The 14,407-nt window shown below is 23.4% G+C and overlaps 1 protein-coding gene across 12 annotated transcripts in view; it reads right to left on the bottom strand.

Moving 5' to 3' along the window:
- LOC129756767 (supervillin) overlaps nucleotides 1–14,407 on the bottom strand; it is a 1,054,002-nt gene that overhangs the window by 424,212 nt on the left and 615,383 nt on the right. The window lies entirely within an intron of this gene.

Here is a 14,407-nt window from a genome sequence, read left to right as displayed (position 1 = left end):
CAAATTTATCAAAATTGTCAAAATTGTCAAAATTGTCAAAATTGTCAAAATTATCAAAATTGTCAAAATTGTCAAAATTGTGAAAATGGTCGAAATTGTCAAAAATGTCAAAATTGTCAAGATTGTAAAAATTGTCAAAATTGTCAATATTGTAAAAATGGTCGAAATTGTCAAAAATGTCAAAATTGTCAAAATTATCAAAATTTAAAACATTGTCAAAATTGTAAAAAATTTTTAATTGTCAAAATTATCAAAATTGTGAAAATTGTCAAAATAGTCAAAATTGTCAAAAATGTCAAAATTGTAAAAATTGTCAAAATTGTAAAAATTGTCAAAATTGTCAAAATTGTCAAAATTGTCAAAGTTGTCAAAATTGTCAAAATTGTCAAAATTGTCAAAATTGTCAAAATTGTCAAAATTGTCAAAATTGTCAAAATTGTCAAAATTGTCAAAATTGTCAAAATTGTCAAAATTGTCAAAATTGTCAAAATTGTCAAAATTGTCAAAATTGTCAAAATTGTCAAAATTGTCAAAATTGTCAAAATTGTCAAAATTGTCAAAATTGTCAAAATTGTCAAAATTGTCAAAATTGTCAAAATTGTCAAAATTGTCAAAATTGTCAAAATTGTCAAAATTGTCAAAATTGTCAAAATTGTCAAAATTGTCAAAATTGTCAAAATTGTCAAAATTGTCAAAATTGTCAAAATTGTCAAAATTGTCAAAATTGTCAAAATTGTCAAAATTGTCAAAATTGTCAAAATTGTCAAAATTGTCAAAATTGTCAAAATTGTCAAAATTGTCATAGTTGTCAAAATTGTCAAATTGTCGAAATCGTCAAAATTGACAAATTGTAAAAATGGTCAAATTGTCAACATAGTCAAAAATGTCAAAATTGTCAAAATTATCAATATCGTAAAAATTGTAAAAAATTTCAAAATTGTGAAATTGATAAATTTGAACAAAGTAACAAAATGTTAAAATGAAAAAAATGTAAAAATGTAAAAATGTAAAAATGTAAAAATGTAAAAATGTAAAAATGTAAAAATGTAAAAATGTAAAAATGTAAAAATGTAAAAATGTAAAAATGAAAAATGTAAAAATGTAAAATTGTAAAAATGTAAAAATGTAAAAATGTAAAAATGTAATAATGTAAAACTGTTAAACTGTAAAACTGTTAAAATGTAAAAATGTAAAAATGTAAAAATGTAAAAATGTAAAAATGTAAAAATGTAAAAATGTAAAAATGTAAAAATGTAAAAATGTAAAAATGTAAAAATGTAAAAATGTAAAAATGTAAAAATGTAAAAATGTAAAAATGTAAAAATGTAAAAATGTAAAAATGTAAAAATGTAAAAATGTAAAAATGTAAAAATGTAAAAATGTAAAAATGTAAAAATGTAAAAATGTAAAAATGTAAAAATGTAAAAATGTAAAAATGTAAAAATGTAAAAATGTAAAAATGTAAAATGTAAAAATGTAAAAATGTAAAAATGTAAAAATGTAAAAATGTAAAAATGTAAAAATGTAAAAATGTAAAAATGTAAAATGTAAAAATGTAAAAATGTAAAAATGTAAAAATGTAAAAATGTAAAAATGTAAAAATGTAAAAATGTAAAAATGTAAAATGTAAAATGTAAAAATGTAAAAATGTAAAAATGTAAAAATGTAAAAATGTAAAAATGTAAAAATGTAAAAATGTAAAAATGTAAAAATGTAAAAATGTAAAAATGTAAAAATGTAAAAATGTAAAAATGTAAAAATGTAAAAATGTAAAAATGTAAAAATGTAAAAATGTAAAAATGTAAAAATGTAAAAATGTAAAAATGTAAAAATGTAAAAATGTAAAATGTAAAAATGTAAAAATGTAAAAATGTAAAAATGTAAAAATGTAAAAATGTAAAAATGTAAAAATGTAAAAATGTAAAAATGTAAAAATGTAAAAATGTAAAAATGTAAAAATGTAAAAATGTAAAAATGTAAAAATGTAAAAATGTAAAAATGTAAAAATGTAAAAATGTAAAAATGTAAAAATGTAAAAATGTAAAAATGTAAAAATGTAAAAATGTAAAAATGTAAAAATGTAAAAATGTAAAAATGTAAAAATGTAAAAATGTAAAAATGTAAAAATGTAAAAATGTAAAAATGTAAAAATGTAAAAATGTAAAATGTAAAAATGTAAAAATGTAAAAATGTAAAAATGTAAAAATGTAAAAATGTAAAAATGTAAAAATGTAAAAATGTAAAATGTAAAAATGTAAAAATGTAAAAATGTAAAAATGTAAAAATGTAAAAATGTAAAAATGTAAAAATGTAAAAATGTAAAAATGTAAAATGTAAAAATGTAAAATGTAAAATGTAAAAATGTAAAAATGTAAAAATGTAAAAATGTAAAAATGTAAAAATGTAAAAAATGTAAAAATGTAAAAATGTAAAAATGTAAAAATGTAAAAATGTAAAAATGTAAAAATGTAAAAATGTAAAAATGTAAAAATGTAAAAATGTAAAAATGTAAAAATGTAAAAATGTAAAAATCTTTAAAACAGTGTAATTTAGAATTTCAATCATTAGAAAGCAAACTTGCAAATTTGTCATCCATTTTTAATAATTTTGTTATGAAAGTATACTTTGCATTCTCTAGTCTGACTACCCTACAACTTTTTTTCAATTGATTCTTCAATTTCAATTCCTTCGGCCGCTGCCTGGGCTGGATAGAAAAGGTAGTTAGTTACTCGATTTGCGCTGTGCAATTGTGTGCAAATAGAGAAAAATTGTAAGCACCGCCCAAGGATAGCAAATTGGCGCACGCGGCAAGTGGCTTTGTTGATTTGTTGCTGTTTGGTCAGATAATTGGAAATTTGTGTTCTGTTTTCTTCGTCTTCGGATATGAGAGCTTGGATCAATAATCAATTTATAGCTTTTTTATGTGGAAGAAAAAAACACGTAAAAAATCCGTAAATATTGAATTATTATAGGGCACCATTTTAATGTTTTCGCTTAAAAATGTCATAATCCCATTTTTTCAAACCATTGAGATTTCTTTGTTCAAGATTTTCCGCAAACCTGAAGACTCTTATGGCTGTTTTGAATCTACAAAAAAAGAAAGAACCAGCTCCTTCTAGGTGCAGCATCATCATTTTGTTGAACTTTTCCGTCTGACTTTTCAGGTCAACCGACAAGAGACCGACATAGTTTTTTTCCTTTATTTCTATATTTTGTACATTTCATCCAGGGGGTACGGAAAGAAAAAAAACTTACCAACAACAAACATTACACTTGGCAATTTAGTAGTTGTTGGTTTGGAACTCGTCCTGCATCCCAAATATTGCTGGTCTGGATGTCTGGCTGGTTTTCGTCCTCTTATTTTTTTCTCTTATTTATCTGAACACTTCTTGAAGATGCGCCCAGACACTTGGCCTGCATTTGCGAGATTTTGCTCCCGATGGGGTGGAAAGTTTTTTTGCTCCGTTCCACCTCGATGAACACACCAGATAATAAGAAAAATCGATTCAACCCCCCAAGAGAGTCCTGGACCTACCCCAGGATTGGGGATGTTGAGCTCCAGACAGTTCCTAAAGAAATAAACAACTTTTTGTATATTTAAAATCGAAATTCAGACTTCACCGTTAGTTCAAAAATCAAAATTCCTAAAATCCATAAAAAATTTTAAATTTGTTTTTAAATTTTAAGAAAATCGAACAAAATTTAATTTAGAACTCATTGACCTGGGTTCTTTTGACAACTTTTTGAGCATTTTTCTTTTGCCTTTTTTACACGATAACCTCATTAAAAATTCAAGACCCTTAATTTTTGCTTGCCGTCAAAGAGTTCACCAAGAGAAAGAAAGAGAGATTTTGATTAAATTATGCTGAATGCATTCTTCGTTTTTTTCCTTTGTGGCATCGTCTCCCAAAAGGCTTCTTCTTTCAACGATGCAGGACGAAATTGTGCTCCAATTTAGAAACGATGTTTGCAAACAGCTTCAACTTCTCCCCCCAAAAAAATTAAAAGAAAAATCAGAAAAGATTTTCCCGACCAACCTCAACCGAGACCGGATTGACTAGAAAGTTCTCTTGTCTGTCGTCTTCCGAAGATGGGGGTCGATTTACTTTGTGAATTTTAGAATATACACAATCGAAAGCGTGGTTGGGTTTTGGAGAGAAATTTTCTGGAACGAGCTTAGTTCGGTTAAGCGTTTGTTTGTCCAAGGGATTTGAGCTGTCAATTATTTCTTTCGAATGGAAGCTGGAAAAATAAATCCAAACTTTGGAAGACATTTTACTAATTGGTTGAGCATTTATATTATTTGAGTATGGCAACTAGGAATTCTTAAAAGTGAATGAAAAATGATAAAAAATAAAGATGACAATTCGCAAAAAAAAAATAAAGTCGGACAATCTAACAAAAAAGACAAAATTGATTAATTGACAACACAGGAAACAGATTTAAACAATAAGGAATGCAGACAATATAAGACAAAATTGACAAAATAAGACAAAATTGTGAATTGACAGCAAAAGATAAAACTACAACCAAAAATCAAATGCAAAAATAGGAAAAATTGAAAATCTGTTTAAATAAACAAAATTTAAAAAATAATTTAAAAAAATTAACAAAATTGAAACATATACAAAAAATGATACAAATGTCTAATCGAACAAATATGCAAAATTGTCAAAACCATCAAAATTGATTATATTGTAAAATTAACCAAATTGGCCCAATGTCAAAATAGTTAAAATTATAAAAACTATGAAACTTATCAAAACTTAAAAATTTTCAAAATTGTCAAAAATTCAATATTATAGAAATTGTCAAATTGTCAACATTGCCAATATTCATTAAATTGACAAAATTGTAAAAATTGTCAAAATGTTTAGTGTCAACATTGTCCAAATGGTCAAAATTGAGAAAATTAACAAAATTAACAAAATTGACATTATTGATAAAATGACAAAACTGATAAAATTGAAAATCATTACAAAATTGACACAATTGAAAAAAATGGCAAAATTGATAAAAAATGAAAAAAAATCACAAAAATGACAAAATAGACAAATTTGACAAAATTGACAAATTTACAAAATTGACAAAATAAACAAAATTGACAATATAAACAAAATTGAAAAAAAAAATATAAAATTGACAAAACTGACAAAAACATAAAAATTGACGAAATTGAAAAAAATACAAAAAAAAAATGAAAAAATAGACAAATTTGACAAATTCACAAGATTGACAAAAATAACAAAAAAAAACAGACAAAAAAATTGACAAAATTGACAATAGCCAAAATTTATAAAATTGAAAAAATTGACAAAATCAACGAAATTTACAAAATTGATAAAATTGACAAAATAAACCAAATAGACAAAATTGACAAAATTGATAAAATTGACAAAATTGAAAAAAAAATACACAAAATTGCCAAATTGACTAAATTGATAAAATTGACAAAATTGGACAAATTGACAAAATTGACGAAAATAACAAAACTGAAAAAATGATAGAATGATAAAATTGAAAAAAAATGACAAAAATGACAAAAATGACAAAATTGCCAAATTGACCAATTTGACAAAATTCACAAAATTGACAAAATTCAAAAAAATTACAAAATTGACAAAAATGTCAAAATGGTCAAAAATGACAAAAGAAACAAAATTCATAAAAATGAAAAAATTACCAAATTGACAAAATTGACAAAATAACCAAATTGACAAAATTGACAAAATTGACAAAATTGATAAAATTTACAAAAATAACAAAAATGATAAAAATTACAAAAATGACAAAAATAAACAAAATTGAAAAAAAAATCACAAAATTGACAAAATTGATGAAATTGACAAAATTGGCAAAATAAACAAAATTGACAAAAATTACATGAAAGACAGAAATGACAAAATTGATAAAATTGACAAAAATGAAAAAGATGACAAAATTTACAAATTTGACGAAAACGCCAAAACTGAAAAAGTGACAAGATTGACAAAATTGATAAAATTGAAAAAAATTCCAAAAATGACAAAATTGCCAAATTGAAAAAATTGACAAAATTGATAAAATAACAAAAATGATAAAATTGAAAAAATTACAAAATGAAAAAAAAATACATAAGAGGCAGAAATGCCAAAAATTACAAAATTGATCAAATTGACAAAAATAAAATAGGTGACAAAATTTACAATATTGACGAAAATAACAAAACTGAAAAAATGACAAAATTGATAAAATTAACAAAAATGATAAAAATGACAAAAAAGACAAAATTGATAAATTTGACAAAACTAAAAAAATGACCAAAATGAAAAAAAAATGACAATACTGAAAAAATTGAAAAAATTGTAAAAATTGCCAAATTGACAAAATTGATAAAGTTGACAAAAATGACAAAATTGACAAATTGACAAAATTGACAAAATTTAAAAAATTTAAAAAATTTACGAAAATAACAAAAAATATATAAACGACAAAAATTAACAAAATTAACCAAAATCACAAAATTGACAAAATTGAAAAAAATTATAAAATTGACTAAATTGATGAAATTGACATAAATGACAAAAATGACACAATGGACAAAAATGACGAATTGGCAAAATTGACAAAATTGATGAAATTGACAAAATTGATATAATTAACAAAATTGAAAAAAAAAGATAAAATTGCCAAATTGATAAAATAACAAAACTGATAAAATTGAAAAAATTACAAAATGGACAAAAATGACACAATGGACAAAAATGACAAAATTGGCAAAATTGTCAAAATTGATGAAATTGACAAAAATTACAAAATTGCCATATTGACAAAATTGATAAAATTTACAAAAATGACAAAAAAGACAAAATTGATAAATTTGACAAAACTAAAAAAAGTGGTCAGAAAGAAAAAACTGACAAAATTGAAAAAGATTGAAAAAATTGTCAAAATTGCCAAATTGACAAAATTGACAAAAATGACAAAATTGGCAAAATTGACAAAATGGATAAAACTAAAAAAATTGACAAGATTGACAAAATCGACAAAATAACCGACAAAATTGAAAAAAATAATCAAAATTTTCAGAATTGTGAAAATTTTCAACATTGTCAAAATTGACAAAATTACCTTAACTGACAAAACTATCAAACTTGACAACATTTTCAAAAATGGTCAAAATTTACAAAACTGTCAAAATTGTTAAAATGGTCAATTTTTCAAAACTGACAAAATTGTCAGTGAAGTCAAATTGTCAAAATTATCAAAATTGTTGAAATTTAGACAATTCTCAAAATTATCAAATGTCCAAATCGTCCAAATTGTCCAATTGTTGTAGTTGTCAAAATTGTAAAAATTGTTAACAAAAAATTTTGAAAATTGCCAAAATTGTCAGAAAATGTCTTAATTGTAAAAAGTTTACGAAATTGTAAAAAATTTCAAAATTGCTCAAATTGAAAAAAAAGTCAAAAATGTCAAAATTGAAAAAAGAGTCTAAATGGTCCAAATTGCCAAAATTTTCAAAATTGTCCAGATCGTCAAAATTGACAAATTTGTAAAATTAACAAAATTGTGTAAATTGTGAAATTGTCAAAAACTTGTTATTTTGTTGTAAATTTGTTGTAAATTATCAAATTTGACAAAATGGTTGAAATTGGCAAATAGCAAAATTGTTAAAATAATCAAAACTTTCAAAAATGTCAAAACTGACAAATTTGTCAAGAAGGCAGTTTTGCTAATGGTCAAAACTATGAAAATTGTTGAAATTGTAAAATTGCCAAAATTTTAAAATTTTGAAAAATAACTATTTGTAAAAATTAAAAAATGTCAAAATTCAAAATTGTCGAAATTTCCAACATTGTCAAAATAACTTAAATAATCAAAATTGTCATAATTCGAAATTGTCAAAATTGCCGGAATTGCAAAATTGTCGAATGTGTCAAAATTATCAAAATTGTCAAATTTGCCAATATTGCAAGATTGGCATATTGTCAAAATTGTCAAAATTATCAAAAATTTAAAAATGTAAAAATGTAAAAATGTAAAAATGTAAAAATGTAAAAATGTAAAAATGTAAAAATGTAAGAATGTAAAAATGTAAAAATGTAAAAATGTAAAAATGTAAAAATGTAAAAATGTAAAAATGTAAAAATGTAAAAATGTAAAAATGTAAAAATGTAAAAATGTAAAAATGTAAAAATGTAAAAATGTAAAAATGTAAAAATGTAAAAATGTAAAAATGTAAAAATGTAAAAATGTAAAAATGTAAAAATGTAAAAATGTAAAAATGTAAAAATGTAAAAATGTAAAAATGTAAAAATGTAAAAATGTAAAAATGTAAAAATGTAAAAATGTAAAAATGTAAAAATGTAAAAATGTAAAAATGTAAAAATGTAAAAATGTAAAAATGTAAAAATGTAAAAATGTAAAAATGTAAAAATGTAAAAATGTAAAAATGTAAAAATGTAAAAATGTAAAAATGTAAAAATGTAAAAATGTAAAAATGTAAAAATGTAAAAATGTAAAAATGTAAAAATGTAAAAATGTAAAAATGTAAAAATGTAAAAATGTAAAAATGTAAAAATGTAAAAATGTAAAAATGTAAAAATGTAAAAATGTAAAAATGTAAAAATGTAAAAATGTAAAAATGTAAAAATGTAAAAATGTAAAAATGTAAAAATGTAAAAATGTAAAAATGTAAAAATGTAAAAATGTAAAAATGTAAAAATGTAAAAATGTAAAAATGTAAAAATGTAAAAATGTGAAAATGTAAAAATTTGAAAATGTGAAAATGTAAAATTTTAAAAATATAAAATTGCTAAAATGTCAAAATGTCAAATGTTTCAATGTCTTTCTTGAATCGCACTTTCGCACTGACAAATCTTTCGTCCTCCGAGCGTTTCGAATCAAGAATTTACTATTTCTATCGTGACAAACGATCAGGTTGTATACTAATATTTACACCTATTTAACATATTCAAGTGACGGTTTCTGCAACGCAGATCTGTCTTTATCTATTCCACCATCGTCAGCTTTAAAGCCAATCGACCGATAAATTACGACGATGCATTTACGTCTGCTTCCCTGGAGTAGCTGCAGAGAGCAATTACTGGACAGACACGCGAATGCAAACGCAAAACGGGCGCAATGTCACAGATGTGTTCCGATTGCAGAAATCTGCTGTCGACTCGTCTTGCTTGGGGACTTTATTTACCTTACGGTCAGTTGCCACCTTTTTCAAGCAAACGAACACCCGGTAGCCGGGAAACTGTCTTCAACGTTATTATGGTTCCATAAAGGTTCATAATTTATATCGTTGAATCGCCGCCGCCAGCTTTCGGAACCAGACCAGAGGCCGGACATTCATGGAGCGAAGCTGTCTCCAAGGAAAAAGCGATTCGAGAGAGCTGGCTGGAAGCAGCTTGATGAACATTTTGCGTGTAGGTGCGGTTTTCGTTTGCAGGAAAATTTGTTTATCTGCGGCTTACGTGTTGGCAGAAGGTAGAAAGTGGACACATCTTGGCTTAACATATCTTCTTCTTACGAATCGTTACAATCTGGTTCCATGAAATTAATTTGCTATCAAAAGGCGCAGATTATGTAACTCATTGATATTTTCCCTTTTTAAATTCAGCAATTTCAGTTTTTTTATATATTTATGTGCTGTTTACAGAAAATTTTCTTTAAATTTTCTGTAAATTCTCGTCTATGTTATAATTTTGGGTCCAATTTTGGATCATTTATGTATAGTTTCTTTACAATTTTTGTGTCAATTCTGTTTGTTTTCTCTTTAGTTTCTATGCAATTTTTGCATATTTTTGGAGTCATTTAATGTAATTTTCTGTAATTTCTTGTTAGTTTTGTTCTGTTTCAGTTAAATAATTGTGTCATTTCTATCATTTTTGTGTAACTATTGAGATGTTTTCGTTAGATTTTTGGTGGCATTTCTGAAATTTTGTAATTTTTGTATTTTTTTTTTTTTGGTTTGTTTTTTTATTTGTTCATTTTTGTCATTATTGTGTCATTTTTGTATTATTTATGTGTCAGTAATATGAACTTTCGAACATTTTTAAATTTGTCCAATTTTTGTAGTCCTTGTCAATAAGATATTTTTGTCATGTTTGTCAATTTTGTCTTCGTCTCATTTTTGTTCCATTTTTGCGCTATTTTGTTCCGCTTTTGTGCCATTTCTGTACAATTTAACTTCATTTATGTCATATACATCAATTTTTAATATTTTTTTTACTTTGCAGTCAATTTTCCTTATTTTTTTTTTCGTCATAAATTTTTGTTGTAAAAATGCAAAAATTCAAAAACGTAAAAATGAGAAAAATTTGAAAATGCGAAAATGTAAAAATGTCAAACTGGTATTTTTTTTAATGTAAAAATGTAAAAATGTAAAAATGTAAACATGTAAAAATGTAAAAATGTAAAAATGTAAAAATGTAAAAATGTAAAAATGTAAAAATGTAAAAATGTAAAAATGTAAAAATGTAAAAATGTAAAAATGTAAAAATGTAAAAATGTAAAAATGTAAAAATGTAAAAATGTAAAAATGTAAAAATGTAAAAATGTAAAAATGTAAAAATGTAAAAATGTAAAAATGTAAAAATGTAAAAATGTAAAAATGTAAAAATGTAAAAATGTAAAAATGTAAAAATGTAAAAATGTAAAAATGTAAAAATGTAAAAATGTAAAAATGTAAAAATGTAAAAATGTAAAAATGTAAAAATGTAAAAATGTAAAAATGTAAAAATGTAAAAATGTAAAAATGTAAAAATGTAAAAATGTAAAAATGTAAAAATGTAAAAATGTAAAAATGTAAAAATGTAAAAATGTAAAAATGTAAAAATGTAAAAATGTAAAAATGTAAAAATGTAAAAATGTAAAAATGTAAAAATGTAAAAATGTAAAAATGTAAAAATGTAAAAATGTAAAAATGTAAAAAAGTAAAAATGTAAAAATGTAAAAATGTAAAAATGTAAAAATGTAAAAATTTAAAAATGTAAAAATGTAAAAATGTAAAAATGTAAAAATGTAAAAATGTAAAAATGTAAAAATGTAAAAATGTAAAAATGTAAAAATGTAAAAATGTAAAAATGTAAAAATGTAAAAATGTAAAAATGTAAAAATGTAAAAATGTAAAAATGTAAAAATGTAAAAATGTAAAAATGTAAAAATGTAAAAATGTAAAAATGTAAAAATGTAAAAATGTAAAAATGTAAAAATGTAAAAATGTAAAAATGTAAAAATGTAAAAATGTAAAAATGTAAAAATGTAAAAATGTCAAAATTTCAAAATTTCAAAATGTAAAAATGTAAAAATGTAAAAATGTAAAAATGTAAAAATGTAAAAATTTAAAAATGTAAAAATGTAAAAATGTAAAAATGTAAAAATGTAAAAATGTAAAAATAAAATTAAAAATGTTAAATTGTTAAAAAAATGTAAATTTTAGTGTTAGTCAAGTTTTGTGGATAATTTTCTTATTTTAAATTTCAATTACTCAATTTCAATTGCTTCGGTAACTTTCACCATTTTTCGCCCGCAGGAAGGATGATCTCATCGAGCGAATATCCGGCACAGAATCAAGTTTCGTTTCACGATTTCCATGATCGCAGGTCGTCGTCATTACGGGTGCACGATAAACGTCCTTTTAATTTAAATCATTATCGAGCACTTAACTAGCATTATTAGTTCGGCTTTTAAGGTGGAAAAGATGCCGTCGATCGAACACAAAAATACCAACTAATGAGCTCTGAGCCTCCGGGTGGTGTCACGGCAAGTACTTGTCATCTGTGTCGTCCGTTGGCACCTTTCCGGTTTTTCGGAAAACCACCGCCTCTTCTTGGTTTTGGTCTTGTTTTGGTTCCTGGTCCGGTGTGGTGGAAAAATTGTCACGTACTTAGTTTCCGAGAGCCAAGTCGCCCAAAGAAGACGGACAAGTCCACATAAATTGCTTTTACTACGCACTTGTTACGCAAAAAAAAAAATCAAACCGGCAAACAACTTGTCCTTCCCTCCGGTGCTGGTAAATTGGCGGACTCTCTGATGAGGCGCGTCTTGCGTGTATCGATAAAACATTTGTCAGGGCCCATACATCAATAAGACAAGTGTCTAGCTAGCTAGGCACTGTTTATTTATTTACTGACTAACTTGTGGGACAAAACCACGCCTTTTGGCGTAATCTCTAATGGGACGGCGTGCACCCGATATGGATGCCACTTTTAGTAATCGGATAATTAGATGGTACTGCAAGGTGGATGAGGAAAAAAAATGCAATTATCGCCACACCGATCAAAGAGGTTTGATTGTTATGATTGATTTTTTTTTACAAAAAGTCTATATTTACGGCTAATCCGTTACTGGAAAAGCAGAATTTGATTTAACCATAAAATGGCAGCTGAGCTATCACAAACATTAACTGAAAAGTCTTTTTTTTAAATAAATATATTACTATTGTTACCTTTATTTGTGGTACAGCATATTTACCTGTAAAGAAATATATAATTCTTCATTAGAATGATGGCTTAAAGCTAATTATAAAATTAACTTAAAATTTAAATTGAAGCTGGCAAAAATTTTCTTCTGAATATGTTGGATTTATTTGACAAAATTTGACAGGGATTTGAAAATTATTTTAGTAAAGCAAATATTCAACCCCGAGAATAAATTTTGAAGAAGGTAAATATTCAAAATGTAAAAATTCAAAAATATAAAAATGTAAAATGTAAAAATGTAAAAATGTGAAAATATGAAAATGTAAAAATGTAGAATATTAAAATGCAAAAGAGGAAAAATGTAAAAATGTAAAAATGTAGAGATGTAAAAATGTAAAAATGTGAAAATGTAAAAATGTAAAAATGTAAAAATGTAAAAATGTAAAAATGTAAAAATGTAAAAATGTAAAAATGTAAAAATGTAAAAATGTAAAAATGTAAAAATGTAAAAATGTGAAAATGTAAAAATGTAAAAATGTAAAAATGTAAAAATGTAAAAATGTAAAAATGTAAAAATGTAAAAATGTAAAAATGTAAAAATGTAAAAATGTAAAAATGTAAAAATGTAAAAATGTAAAAATGTAAAAATGTAAAAATGTAAAAATGTAAAAATGTAAAAATGTAAAAATGTAAAAATGTAAAAATGTAAAAATGTAAAAATGTAAAAATGTAAAAATGTAAAAATGTAAAAATGTAAAAATGTAAAAATGTAAAAATGAAAAAAATGTAAAAATGTGAAAATGTTTAAGTGTAGAAATGTAAAAATATAAAAATGTAAAAATGTAGAAATGTTAAAATTTTAAAAATGTAAAAAGTAAAAATGTAAAAATTCAAATATGTAAAAATGTAGAAATGTGAAAATGTGAAAATGCAAAAAATGTAAAAATTTAAAAATGTAAAAATGTAAAAATGTAAAAATGTAAAAATGTAAAAATGTAAAAATGTAAAAATGTAAAAATGTAAAAATGTAAAAATGTAAAAATGTAAAAATGTAAAAATGTACAAATGTAAAAATGTAAAAATGTAAAAATGTAAAAATGTAAAAATGTAAAAATGTAAAAATGTAAAAATGTAAAAATGTAAAAATGTAAAAATGTAAAAATGTAAAAATGTAAAAATGTAAAAATGTAAAAATGTAAAAATGTAAAAATGTAAAAATTTAAAAATGTAAAAATGTTAAAACGTACAAATGGAAAAATGTAGAAATGTAAAAATATAAAAATTTAAAAATGTAAAAATGTAAAAATGTAAAAATGTAAAAATGTAAAAATGTAAAAATGTAAAAATGTAAAAATGTAAAAATGTAAAAATGTAAAAATGTAAAAATGTAAAAATGTAAAAATGTAAAAATGTAAAAATGTAAAAATGTAAAAATGTAAAAATGTAAAAATGTAAAAATGTAAAAATGTAAAAATGTAAAAATGTAAAAATGTAAAAATGTAAAAATGTAAAAATGTAAAAATGTAAAAATGTAAAAATGTAAAAATGTAAAAATGTGAAAATGTAAAAGTGTAAAAATGTAAAAATGTAAAACTGTAAAAATGCAAAAATGTAAAAATTTTATAAATGTAAAAAAATAAAAAACGTAAAAATGTTAAAATTGAAAATGTTAATAAGTTAAAATGTTAAAAAGGAAAAATGTAAAAAAACGGAAACAATGAACTCTCAGAATCATTGATGAAATTTCAAAAATTCAGATTTTTAACTTTTTAAACTGCCTTCTAACATCCCGTCTGAACTGTTTCTACCTACTCTCAAGACCTACCCCAATTTGGCACAGCGAAGGGTAGCCACTCTTGTGTATTGTAACAATTTGAGCAGTTTCACTTCTTTTTGCTCCTATGTACTTCTCAAACTGTCTGCAAGCTCTGGGGACCAATCCTGGAGGTGGAAATGGTCTTACAGTCAAGCGCATTAAGCTTCTATTCTTG

This window comes from Uranotaenia lowii, chromosome 3 (genome assembly GCF_029784155.1).
Source record: "Uranotaenia lowii strain MFRU-FL chromosome 3, ASM2978415v1, whole genome shotgun sequence".
Classification (NCBI taxonomy): Eukaryota; Metazoa; Arthropoda; class Insecta; order Diptera; family Culicidae; genus Uranotaenia; species Uranotaenia lowii.
Note: the sequence above shows the minus strand (reverse complement) of the source record. Positions and strands in the feature narration are given on the sequence as shown.